The sequence below is a fragment of the Trichomycterus rosablanca genome, chromosome 14 (assembly GCF_030014385.1).
Source record: "Trichomycterus rosablanca isolate fTriRos1 chromosome 14, fTriRos1.hap1, whole genome shotgun sequence".
NCBI lineage: Eukaryota > Metazoa > Chordata > Actinopteri > Siluriformes > Trichomycteridae > Trichomycterus > Trichomycterus rosablanca.
Genome location: NC_086001.1, coordinates 35,507,347 through 35,520,619, shown reverse-complemented (window position 1 = coordinate 35,520,619; position 13,273 = coordinate 35,507,347).

Here is a 13,273-nt window from a genome sequence, read left to right as displayed (position 1 = left end):
TCCCCGTTTCTGACTGTGAGACAGACTGTGTGTGTGTGTGTGTGTGTGTGTGTGTGTGTGTGTGTGTGTGTGTGTGGCAGAATTGGGTCAGGTTTTTGCAGACAGATAGATAAATAGATAGATAGACAGACAGGAAGACAGATATGTAGACAGACAGATATTTACAAAAACAGATAGACATATATACAGACAGGCAGACAGATAGACAGATATGTAGACAGGCAGATAGACAGATAGATAGACAGACAGATAGATATATAGACAGACAGACAGACAGACAGACAGACAGACAGATACATAGACAAACAGACATATTTATATATATACAGTGTATCACAAAAGTGAGTACACCCCTCACATTCCTGCAGATATTTAAGTATATCTTTTCATGGGACAACACTGACAAAATGACACTTTGACACAATGAAAAGTAGTCTGTGTGCAGCTTATATAACAGTGTAAATTTATTCTTCCCTCAAAATAACTCAATATACAGCCATTAATGTCTAAACCACCGGCAACAAAAGTGAGTACACCCCTTAGTGACTACACCCCTAAATGTCCAAATTGAGCACTGCTTGTCATTTTTCCTCCAAAATGTCATGTGATTTGTTAGTGTTACTAGGTCTCAGGTGTGCATAGGGAGCAGGTGTGTTCAATTTAGTAGTACAGCTCTCACACTCTCTCATACTGGTCACTAAAAGTTCCAACATGGCACCTCATGGCAAAGAACTCTCTGAGGATCTTAAAAGACGAATTGTTGCGCTACATGAAGATGGCCAAGGCTACAAGAAGATTGCCAACACCCTGAAACTGAGCTGCAGCACAGTGGCCAAGATCATCCAGCGTTTTAAAAGAGCAGGGTCCACTCAGAACAGACCTCGCGTTGGTCGTCCAAAGACATTGCTGCAGAGATTGAAAAGGTGGGGGGTCAGCCTGTCAGTGCTCAGACCATACGCCGCACACTACATCAAATTGGTCTGCATGGCTGTCACCCCAGAAGGAAGCCTCTTCTGAAGTCTCTACACAAGAAAGCCCACAAACAGTTTGCTGAAGACATGTCAACAAAGGACATGGATTACTGGAACCATGTCCTATGGTCTGATGAGACCAAGATTAATTTGTTTGGTTCAGATGGTCTCAAGCATGTGTGGCGGCAATCAGGTGAGGAGTACAAAGATAAGTGTGTCATGCCTACAGTCAAGCATGGTGGTGGGAATGCCATGGTCTGGGGCTGCATGAGTGCAGCAGGTGTTGGGGAGTTACATTTCATTGAGGGACACATGAACTCCAATATGTACTGTGAAATACTGAAGCAGAGCATGATCCCCTCCCTCCGGAAACTGGGTCGCAGGGCAGTGTTCCAGCATGATAATGACCCCAAACACACCTCTAAGACGACCACTGCTTTATTGAAGAGGCTGAGGGTAAAGGTGATGGACTGGCCAAGCATGTCTCCAGACCTAAACCCAATAGAACATCTTTGGGGCATCCTCAAGCGGAAGGTGGAGGAGCGCAAAGTCTCGAATATCCGCCAGCTCCGTGATGTCGTCATGGAGGAGTGGAAAAGCATTCCAGTGGCAACCTGTGAAGCTCTGGTAAACTCCATGCCCAGGAGAGTTAAGGCAGTTCTGGGAAATAATGGTGGCCACACAAAATATTGACACTTCAGGAACTTTCACTAAGGGGTGTACTCACTTTTGTTGCTGGTGGTTTAGACATTAATGGCTGTATATTGAGTTATTTTGAGGGAAGAATAAATTTACACTGTTATATAAGCTGCACACAGACTACTTTTCATTGTGTCAAAGTGTCATTTTGTCAGTGTTGTCCCATGAAAAGATATACTTAAATATCTGCAGAAATGTGAGGGGTGTACTCACTTTTGTGATACACTGTATATATATATATATAGACAGACACAGACAGACAGACAGACAGACAGACAGATCAATAGACAGAGAAAGATAGATAGACAGACAGACAGATAGATACTTTATTGATCTATTCAGACAGACAGACATATAGACAGACCAACAGATATATAGATAGACAGACATATATAGACAGGCAGGCAGACAGACAGAAAGATAGGCAGACATACAGACAGATAGATAGACAGACCGACAGACAGATAAATAGATACTTTATTGATTGAGACAGACAGACAGACAGACAGACAGACAGACAGATAGAGAGATACAAAGATAGACAGATAAATAGACAGACAGACAGATATATATATATAGACAGACAGACAGACAGACAGACAAACATAAATAGATAGACATACACATATATAAACAGACAGACAGACAGACAGACAGACAAACAGATAAATAGACATACAGACAGATAGACAGACAGATATATATAGATAGAAAAGCAGATAGACAGATTGATCCAGCCCCCCTCTGCAGTAACAGTTTAGGGAAGGCCCGAGCTCGGTTTACAGAAACTCCAGCCGGCTGCACAAAGCCCCGACCGCACGTACAAGCTCACGCTCAGGCGTCCGTATACTTTCGACCACGTCGCCGTACACACAGACGGACCACCGCGACCCACATCCAGCACTCCAGCGACCCACGACCAATTAAATATTGATAACGGAACAACTTACGTAAGTGTTACAGATTATATAAGCGCTCCACTGACGCAGATTTAAATGTCATAACCAAAAGTATCTGGACACCCAATCGTGAGCTTGATGGACGTCTGGTTTCATGGTCACATGATCCGAGGACGAAGCGCTCCGGTGTGTCGAGGCGTGAGGCGTCCACGTGCGAGGACGTCAGGTATTAAATATGGACGAGGATTTCACGTGGGTTCGTTTGGCAGAAGCTTTTATCTAAAGAGACAAAAAACAATCCAAGCACACGAGCTCAGAGCGATTCTTCTACCCTGCACGTTCAAAAGTATGTGGACGCCACACAGTGAGCGTGTTGGACAATCTAGTCCTAAATTACAATTACAATTAGGACAATCTGCCCTAAAAGAGCAGTTGTAGCCTAGTAGTTAAGGTACTGGACTAGTAAGCAGAAGATCACCGGTTCAAGCCCCACCACTGCCAGGTTGGCACTGTTGGGCCCTTGAGCGAGGCCCTTAACCTTCAATTGCTCAGACGGTACACTGTCACAGTGCTGTAAGTCGCTTTGGATAAAAGCGTCCGCTAAATAATGCAGAAAATGTAAATATTATAATAATAATAATTTAATAATAATAATAATAATAATAATAATAATTAATAATAATAATAATAATAATAATAATAATAATAATAATAATAATAATAATAATAATAATAATAATAATAATAATAATAATAATAATAATAATAATAATAATAATAATAATAATAATAATAATAATAATAATAATAATAATAATAATAATAATAATAATAATAATAATAATAATAATAATAATAATAATAATAATAATAATAATAATAATAAGGATTTTTCCTGACCTGTTCCTGTCAGGTGTTATAAATCAGTCCTATAAAGGAATTATATGCTTTAGACTGCAGCAACAGTTTAGGGAAGGTCCTCTCCTGTTCCAGCATAAATAAAAGCTCAGTTTAATGAAACTGCCTACAGCTTCCTATACACACACACACACACACACACACACACACACACACACGCACACGCACACGCACACGCACACGCACACGCACACGCACACACACACATATATATATATATATATATATATATATATATATACAGTGTATCACAAAAGTGAGTACACCCCTCACATTTCTGCAGATATTTTATTATATCTTTTCATGGGACAACACTATAGACATGAAACTTGGATATAACTTAGAGTAGTCAGTGTACAGCTTGTATAGCAGTGTAGATTTACTGTCTTCTGAAAATAACTCAACACACAGCCATTAATGTCTAAATAGCTGCAACATAAGTGAGTACACCCCACAGTGAACATGTCCAAATTGTGCCCAAAGTGTCAATATTTTGTGTGACCACCATTATTATCCAGCACTGCCTTAACCCTCCTGGGCATGGAATTCACCAGAGCTGCACAGGTTGCTACTGGAATCCTCTTCCACTCCTCCATGATGACATCACGGAGCTGGTGGATGTTAGACACCTTGAACTCCTCCACCTTCCACTTGAGGATGTGCCACAGGTGCTCAATTGGGTTTAGTCCATCACCTTTACCTTCAGCTTCCTCAGCAAGGCAGTTGTCATCTTGGAGGTTGTGTTTGGGGTCGTTATCCTGTTGGAAAACTGCCATGAGGCCCAGTTTTCGAAGGGAGGGGATCATGCTCTGTTTCAGAATGTCACAGTACGTTGGAATTCATGTTTCCCTCAATGAACCGCAGCTCCGCAGTGCCAGCAACACTCATGCAGCCCAAGACCATGATGCTACCACCACCATGCTTGACTGTAGGCAAGATACAGTTGTCTTGGTACTTCTCACCAGGGCGCCGCCACACATGCTGGACACCATCTGAGCCAAACGAGTTTATCTTGGTCTCGTCAGACCACAGGGCATTCCAGTAATCCATGTTCTTGGACTGCTTGTCTTCAGCAAACTGTTTGCTGCCTTTCTTGTGCGTCAGCTTCCTTCTGGGATGACGACCATGCAGACCGAGTTGATGCAGTGTGCGGCGTATGGTCTGAGCACTGACAGGCTGACCTCCCACGTCTTCAACCTCTGCAGCAATGCTGGCAGCACTCATGTGTCTATTTTTTAAAGCCGACCTCTGGATATGACGCCGAACACGTGGACTCGACTTCTTTGGTCGACCCTGGCGAAGCCTGTTCCGAGTGGAACCTGTCCTGGAAAACCGCTGTATGACCTTGGCCACCATGCTGTAGCTCAGTTTCAGGGTGTTAGCAATCTTCTTATAGCCCAGGCCATCTTTGTGGAGAGCAACAATTCTATTTCTCACATCCTCAGAGAGTTCTTTGCCATGAGGTGCCATGTTGAATATCCAGTGGCCAGTATGAGAGAATTGTACCCAAAACACCAAATTTAACAGCCCTGCTCCCCATTTACACCTGGGACCTTGACACATGACACCAGGGAGGGACAACGACACATTTGGGCACAATCTGGACATGTTCACTGTGGGGTGTACTCACTTATGTTGCAGCTATTTAGACATTAATGGCTGTGTGTTGAGTTATTTTCAGAAGACAGTAAATCTACACTGCTATACAAGCTGTACACTGACTACTCTAAGTTATATCCAAGTTTCATGTCTATAGTGTTGTCCCATGAAAAGATATAATGAAATATTTGCAGAAATGTGAGGGGTGTACTCACTTTTGTGATACACTGTATATATATACATATATAAACACACACAGGAGTCAAGGTGGATCAGGAACATGAAGAACCGAGACTGGTGGTAGATGGAGATGTGATGGAGAGCCCGATGGGAAAGGCAACAAAGAAGAGCTCTCAGGAACGAGGTACAGTGGTTAAGCTTAATACCGGTAAGTGGATTGGCTACTCTAAACTGCCTCTACAGCTAGGCAATGTGTGAGGGTTCGGGGGCCACACCAAAAGTATCAGGACTCCAAATCATGAGCAGACACAGTCATCTCAGAGGAAGTCAGGGCTCTGCGGGAGACACTATGGTTTCGTGGCAACAAACTAGTCTAACCATGTCCCTTCGCAGACACACACACACACACACACACATATATATATATGGGTCAAAGACGAGACGTAACTTTTTAGTGCCCCCACTTGATAAATAATATACAATTATATTAATAGAAGTGGATATACCTTCAATCTACTCCATTTGTACATCTTTACTGAAACCTAAAGTAATTTTTACGGAAAATGTATGATTTTTGAAAGAATAACCCTTGAAACCCCCAAAATGTCATTCAGTGCAACGGTCCCCCTACCTCTTTAAGGAATAAAACATTAAGAAAAAACTCATTAATCTTAAGTAAAACTTACAATTTACTGCTTTGGCATAATTGTACAAATGTCATGTGTGACGTATTAAATAATATTCAATCAGATGTGTTTTTTAATATTAATAATATTCAGGACACTTTCAGTCCCCATTTTCCCGATCTTCAGTTGTCATTCAGTACAACGTTAATAAAAAGCCTTATTTTAATATGCGATCAAGTTACTGCAGTCATGTGACCAATTATAACAAAAGAAGACTCCTGGGGACCCTTCAGCACACACACGAGGTCAATGCATTTTAACATTATTTGATAAAAATGTCTTTTTACTGACACAGTACATTAAAGAACAAAACTGAGTGTCATTCAGTACAACACAGAAAACCTAATATTACGGTTAATCTTGTAAACAAACAAGGTTATAAACATTTAAATGTGAATATGTGTAGAAATGTATTTGAGCTAAGGACTGACTTTTTAATGTTTTAAAATTATTTTTAAATATTAAAACCACTTTTTTCCATTCTAGTCTTCCTTAATAAGAGCAGTAATTACAATGAATATTAATAATGATGTTTTTGATGAAGTGGTCCCTGAGATTTTGTTATTGTCGAGTACGATGACCTGCCATTCGTCGGGCAGGTACTGCTGTCTGTAGGAGATGAGGTGCAAGTTAGCTGCATGCTACAAAACTGAAACAGAAATTCCTTTGTGTGGCCAAATCCACCTGATGAAATGTACTACCTTAAGTCTGATGTCAAAATCATAATCGCAGAACCAAAGCCATGTACGGCAAGAACCTCGAGGTTAACAACAGAAGACTGGAAAACATTTGTTCAGTTCATGAAATAAAATGCGACTTCGAATGGTTTTCACGGCTGAATGAATTTAGATTTACTGCAGCAACTTTTTCACGTGTTATGACACAAATTCCAAACTTGTTCCTTGTGTGTGTATTTTGTCATAAATTAGTCGTTGCACTGAATGACATTTCTAAAACAACAACTCTAAAATTATCAAATAAGCAAAATATATATACGGTATATATATATATAGACACATACACACAAACATATATATATATATATATATATATATATATGTAAACACACACACACACACATATATATATATATACAGTGTATCACAAAAGTGAGTACACCCCTCACATTTCTGCAGATATTTAAGTATATCTTTTCATGGGACAACACTGACAAAATGACACTTTGACACAATGAAAGTAGTCTGTGTGCAGCTTATATAACAGTGTACATTTATTCTTCCCTCAAAATACCCGAATATACAGCCATTAATGTCTAAACCACCGGCAACAAAAGTGAGTACACCCCTTAGTGAAAGTTCCTGAAGTGTCAATATTTTGTGTGGCCACCATTATTTCCCAGAACTGCCTTAACTCTCCTGGGCATGGAGTTTACCAGAGCTTCACAGGTTGCCACTGGAATGCTTTTCCACTCTTCCATGACGACATCATGGAGCTGGCGGTTATTCGAGACTTTGCGCTCCTCCACCTTCCGCTTGAGGATGCCCCAAAGATGTTCTATTGGGTTTAGGTCTGGAGACATGCTTGGCCAGTCCATCACCTTTACCCTCAGCCTCTTCAATAAAGCAGTGGTCGTCTTAGAGGTGTGTTTGGGGTCATTATCATGCTGGAACACTGCCCTGCGACCCAGTTTCCGGAGGGAGGGGATCATGCTCTGCTTCATAATTTCACAGTACATATTGGAGTTCATGTGTCCCTCAATGAAATGTAACTCCCCAACACCTGCTGCACTCATGCAGCCCCAGACCATGGCATTCCCACCACCATGCTTGACTGTAGGCATGACACACCTATCTTTGTACTCCTCACCTGATTGCCGCCACACATGCTTGAGACCATCTGAACCAAACAAATTAATCTTGGTCTCATCAGACCATAGGACATGGTTCCAGTAATCCATGTCCTTTGTTGACATGTCTTCAGCAAACTGTTTGCGGGCTTTCTTGTGTAGAGACTTCAGAAGAGGCTTCCTTCTGGGGTGACAGCCATGCAGACCAATTTGATGTAGTGTGCAGCGTATGGTCTGAGCACTGACAGGCTGACCCCCCACCTTTTCAATCTCTGCAGCAATGCTGACAGCACTCCTGCGCCTATCTTTCAACGACAGCAGTTGGATGTGACGCTGAGCACGTGCACTCAGCTTCTTTGGACGACCAACGCGAGGTCTGTTCTGAGTGGACCCTGCTCTTTTAAAACGCTGGAAGATCTTGGCCACTGTGCTGCAGCTCAGTTTCAGGGTGTTGGCAATCTTCTTGTAGCCTTGGCCATCTTCATGTAGCGCAACAATTCGTCTTTTAAGATCCTCAGAGAGTTCTTTGCCATGAGGTGCCATGTTGGAACTTTCAGTGACCAGTATGAGAGAGTGTGAGAGCTGTACTACTAAATTGAACACACCTGCTCCCTATGCACACCTGAGACCTAGTAACACTAACGAGTCACATGACATTTTGGAGGGAAAATGACAAGCAGTGCTCAGTTTGGACATTTAGGGGTGTAGTCTCTTAGGGGTGTACTCACTTTTGTTGCTGGTGGTTTAGACATTAATGGCTGTATATTGAGTTATTTTGAGGGAAGAATAAATTTACACTGTTATATAAGCTGCACACAGACTACTTTTCATTGTGTCAAAGTGTCATTTTGTCAGTGTTGTCCCATGAAAAGATATACTTAAATATCTGCAGAAATGTGAGGGGTGTACTCACTTTTGTGATACACTGTATATACTGTATATATACATACAAATACATATATATACACACAAACATATATATAGATATATACAAATACACACACACACACATACAAACACACACGTGTAAAAGAGCACATGCTGGAACAGGAATGGACCTTCCCTAAACTGTTGCTGCAAAGTTGAAAGCATGTCATTCATGTTCTACAGTTGATGTATTACACCTGTTAGCAAACGCTGTGGCTCCAACACATGAATTCAATAACATTAGACGGGGCGTCCCAATACTTTGTGTACTGAGGTTCTACCCACATCCTCGTCCCCACAGCGCGCTGAGCTCTGACGGCCTCACAGCCGAACCATAATTGCTAGATCAGGTCCGGCAGCGGGAGTGCGACATGTCGCCACCGCCCGTCCCAGGACTCCGTCCGGCATGTCGCAGGCGCGCGTTAGATTCCCAGGCGGGAGTGGAGCGTCACGGCGACTACAAAAGGGAAAAAAAAGACTCCTTCTTTCATTTTGGACGCCACTCCGATTGACGACTGGAAGGAACCGGAGACGTCCACGGCATTAGAGCGGTCAGCATGGAGCTGCACCTTCTCAGAGGCTTCTTGGTGGTCCTGCTGGTACAGCTGTGCCAGGGTCAAGGTACAGTACCTTCACTCGAATGATCGGGACATTCGTCTGGTTTCTTTGGTGATTGGCGAGTTACTGTGTACTCCCTTATCTGGTATCCCAACTGGCCCTTACTTCTCTCCTCCCTTTGATTCGTTTAGGTCCTGCTTCCCCGTCCCCTACTCCGAGTTCTGCGATGCCAAACCTGGGGGACGTCATCGATGCCGTGAGAGCTGCTTTTCTGCAAGTCGTGCATGAACTGGCACCGCAGGAGAACCGAACATCAGACCACCTGCCATTTGACACAGTCCTTGTCGCAGAAGGTACCTCGGCTGCCGTGGTACGCCAACAAGTCATCGAGAATGCAACGGACCTCGACGAAGAACCGGCCGAACTAACGACGCTTCCGAATGAAGATGTGGAGTTGGTGCAGGAGTCTCTGGGGTCAGTTCACGAACCGGACGGATCACCTAAGGAATCCGTGCAGGGGGAAGAAGAACCGGATCTGGAGGCAGCTCGAGAAGAGTCAATTCGAGACCTGGAAGATCAGACCAGACCAGAGGACAAGAGCTCCAGGGAGCGAAATGACACAGAGCAGGATGGATCCCTGGTTCCTGTGGAGTTATCACTTGAATCACTACCTTCACAAGCAAGTGTTGAGTTGATCAAAGACCAGGAGACTCTAGACTTTGAAGGAGAAGACGGAGACAACACAGTAGTAGAAGTTGACCATATTACCCAAGGAGCAGAATCCCAACTCGGCGTGGTGCCAGAGGTGGCCAGTGAAGATGACTCTGCATGGACCGTAGGAGTCAAGGTGGATCAGGAACATGAAGAACCGAGACTGGTGGTAGATGGAGATGTGATGGAGAGCCTGATGGGAAAGGCAACAAAGAAGAGCTCCCAGGAACGAGGTACAGTGGTTAAGCTTAATACCGGTAAGTGGATTGGCTACTGTAAACTGCCTCTACAGTTAGGCAATGTGTGAGGGTTTGGGGGCCACACCAAAAGTATCAGGACACCAGGTAAGGAGCAGACACAGTTATCTCAAAGGAAGTCAGGGCTCTGCGGGAGACACTAGGGTTTCTTGGCAACAAACTAGTCTAACCATGTCCCTTTGCGGAGACGGCTGTCTGAGACACTTGGAATCAATCATTAGGAAGATGGTCCACATATTTTTGGACCATGGATGTTTCATTTCTGGCATGGCCTCCTAATTCCTTGCTAAGGATTACGGTCGGCTGCAAGTGGTGACTCCTTTGTGCCCTTACAAGCAGGACTAGTTTAAGTAGACGATTCTGGACAACGGGCGCATCCCAAGTGGCTGCAAGTGGTGACTCCTTTGTGCCAGTCAGGTTGACCTTGGAGAACTGACTGAGCAACCCAGGAAGCTGCTACGCTAAGCCACATCCCGCCTGGAGCTGAAGGACGCCAGCAGAGGAGCTAGCAGGAGACTCAGACTACAAGGTGTCTTCCAACATATCGTTTAATCAGGCGTAGGGAAGGTTCTGAGAGTACTACGCTTTGTCAACCTGCCCCATTTCACCCTTCATCAGCTGGCCAGCTTGGGACGCTCTTCCCAATGTTCCTCTGACCTACTGAACGGATTTCACACCTTGACCAGGTAAGGCAGTGGTAGCTCAGCGCAAAGGTACTGGACAAGTAAAACGTAGGCAGCAGATTCTTCAGGCAGCCTTGCTCAAGGGCTCAAAAGTGGCAACCAGGCATTGGTCCAGCACTCTACCTGGCTGCCCGACTACTACTACTCCTGGCCAGATAGTCTCGCAGGAAGGTCAAGCTTCAGGGAGGTCTGCTTGATGCAACCTTGTGCAAGTTTCTGATCGAGAACTTCCTATCGACCTTCGGGACCACACAGATTCCGGTGTGAGCCGAACAGCTCTGGGGCATGATACAACGTTGGGTAGAACTAGTCAGATAAATCCTGTTTCTGCAAGATCTTGTGGACTGCCTGGGACTTGAGGACCCCCTTGCCTCGTTCCCCAGGAGCATTTCTTAGAAGTGTCCTCAAACCTCTGACAATCACGAGTGGCGCAGATTCCATACGTGGCCTCCGGGTCGAGTCTCACCTCTCCGCTGTCATTTTCACCTCCTTGTTAAATGTCTCTGTTCCTCAGCGGAGGTCACGGCGGGAGAGAAGAGGCCAGCCAAGGCAGAGGAGACGAAGGAGGCGGTTCGGACTAGAGGAACCTTCGTGGAGCAGAACTTCATGGACTGTGAGCATACACTAGGGGGAATTCGATCGACTATTCCTTTACTAACATGCGCTAAGTTTTTTTCCCGCCTGCAGATATCACCCCGGAGACCAACGGCAAGATCGACGTAGCGCCCTCCAGGAACCAGGCGCCTCCTCCAGACGTTCCGACGCTAGGCACGGAGGTGCGAGGTCTCCCTGCTTTTCCAACTCTCGAAGGGGAGCTCGAAGAGGAGCTCGGAGAAACCGACGAACTGGTGGAGGAGCCCGCAGATCAAAAACGTACCCTACGTACATCGTAAAACACGATGACTTCCCGATGTCGGTAATTCCGAACTCTAATCCCTCTCTCTCGTTCCTTAAAGAACCCACCTCTCCGAAGCAGGAGGCCTGGAAGATCGGGGTGGTCGCAGTCGCCTTCTTTCTTGTCCTGCAAAGCCTCGTCACCGTCGTCTACATCCTCAGGTGCAAACGGAAACGCTCCAGGTTTGTATTCGAGCCATTTAACTGTATGACCGAAAGTATGTGGACACCTGGCCATGATCTTGCTGGACTCACTAAGCCAGGTCTTTGTGAAAGCATGTCAAAGTAGACTGTTGACTGTTGAGCGTTGGTCTGCACTTCAGAAGCGTTAAGTCCCAACCTGATCCCACCCAGGACCCAAGTGTCTGTGTGGCACCCACTTATCCAGCTGTGCACATTTATAGTATTACATCTACTGTGTGTGTGTGTGTGTGTGTGTGTGTGTGTGTGTGTGCTGGCAGTGGGACGGACCCAGAGAAAGGATGTGAAGCTGGAATCAGACGTGTTCAATATGATGCAGCCAATACAGACACGAGCGTACCAGCAGATGACAGGTAAGTGATTGAGTGAGTGTAAGTGAATGAGCTGATGAATGAATGAGTGTATAAGTGTGTAAGTAAATAAGTGAGTAAATTTATGAGAAAGTGATTGTGAATGAATGAGTGAGTAATTGAGTGTATAAGTGAGTGATTGTAAGTAAATAAATAAGTGATTGTGAGTACATGAGTGTGAATGAGTGAGTGAGTGAGTGAGTGAGTGTATAAGTGACTGAGTGAGTGTATAAGTGAGTGATTGTAAATGAATGAATGAGTGAGTGTATAAGTGAGTGACTGAGTGAATAAATGAATGTATAAGTGAATGAGTGAGTGTATAAGTGAGTGATTGTAAGTGAATGAGTGAGTGTATAAGTGAGTGACAGTGAATGAGTGAGTGAGTGAGTGAGTGTATAAGTGAATGAGTGAGTGTATAAGTGAGTGATTGTAAATGAATAAATGAGTGAGTGAGTCAGTGAGTGAGTGATAGTGGGTGAGTGTGAATGAATGAATGAGTATACATGAGTGTATAAGTGAATACGTGAGTGAATAAATGAGTGTATAAGTGAGTGAATAAATGAGTGTATAAGTGAATATGTGAGTGAATGAATGAGTGTATAAGTGAGTGTATGAATGAATGTATAAGTGAGTGAATGTGTGAGTGAGTGATAGTGGGTGAGTGTGAATGAATGAATAAATGAGTGAGTGTAAAAGTGAGTGAATGAATGAGTGTATGTGAGTGTATAAGTGAATGAGTGAGTATATAAGTGAGTGAATGAATAGGTGTATATGTGAGTGTATAAGTGAGTGTATAAGTGAATGAGTGAGTGTAAAAGTGAGTGTATAAGTGAATGAGTGAGTGTATAAGTGAGTGAATGTGAGTGAATGAATGAGTGTATAAGTGATTGAGTGAGTCTATACGTAAGCAAATGAGTGAGTGAATGAGTGAGT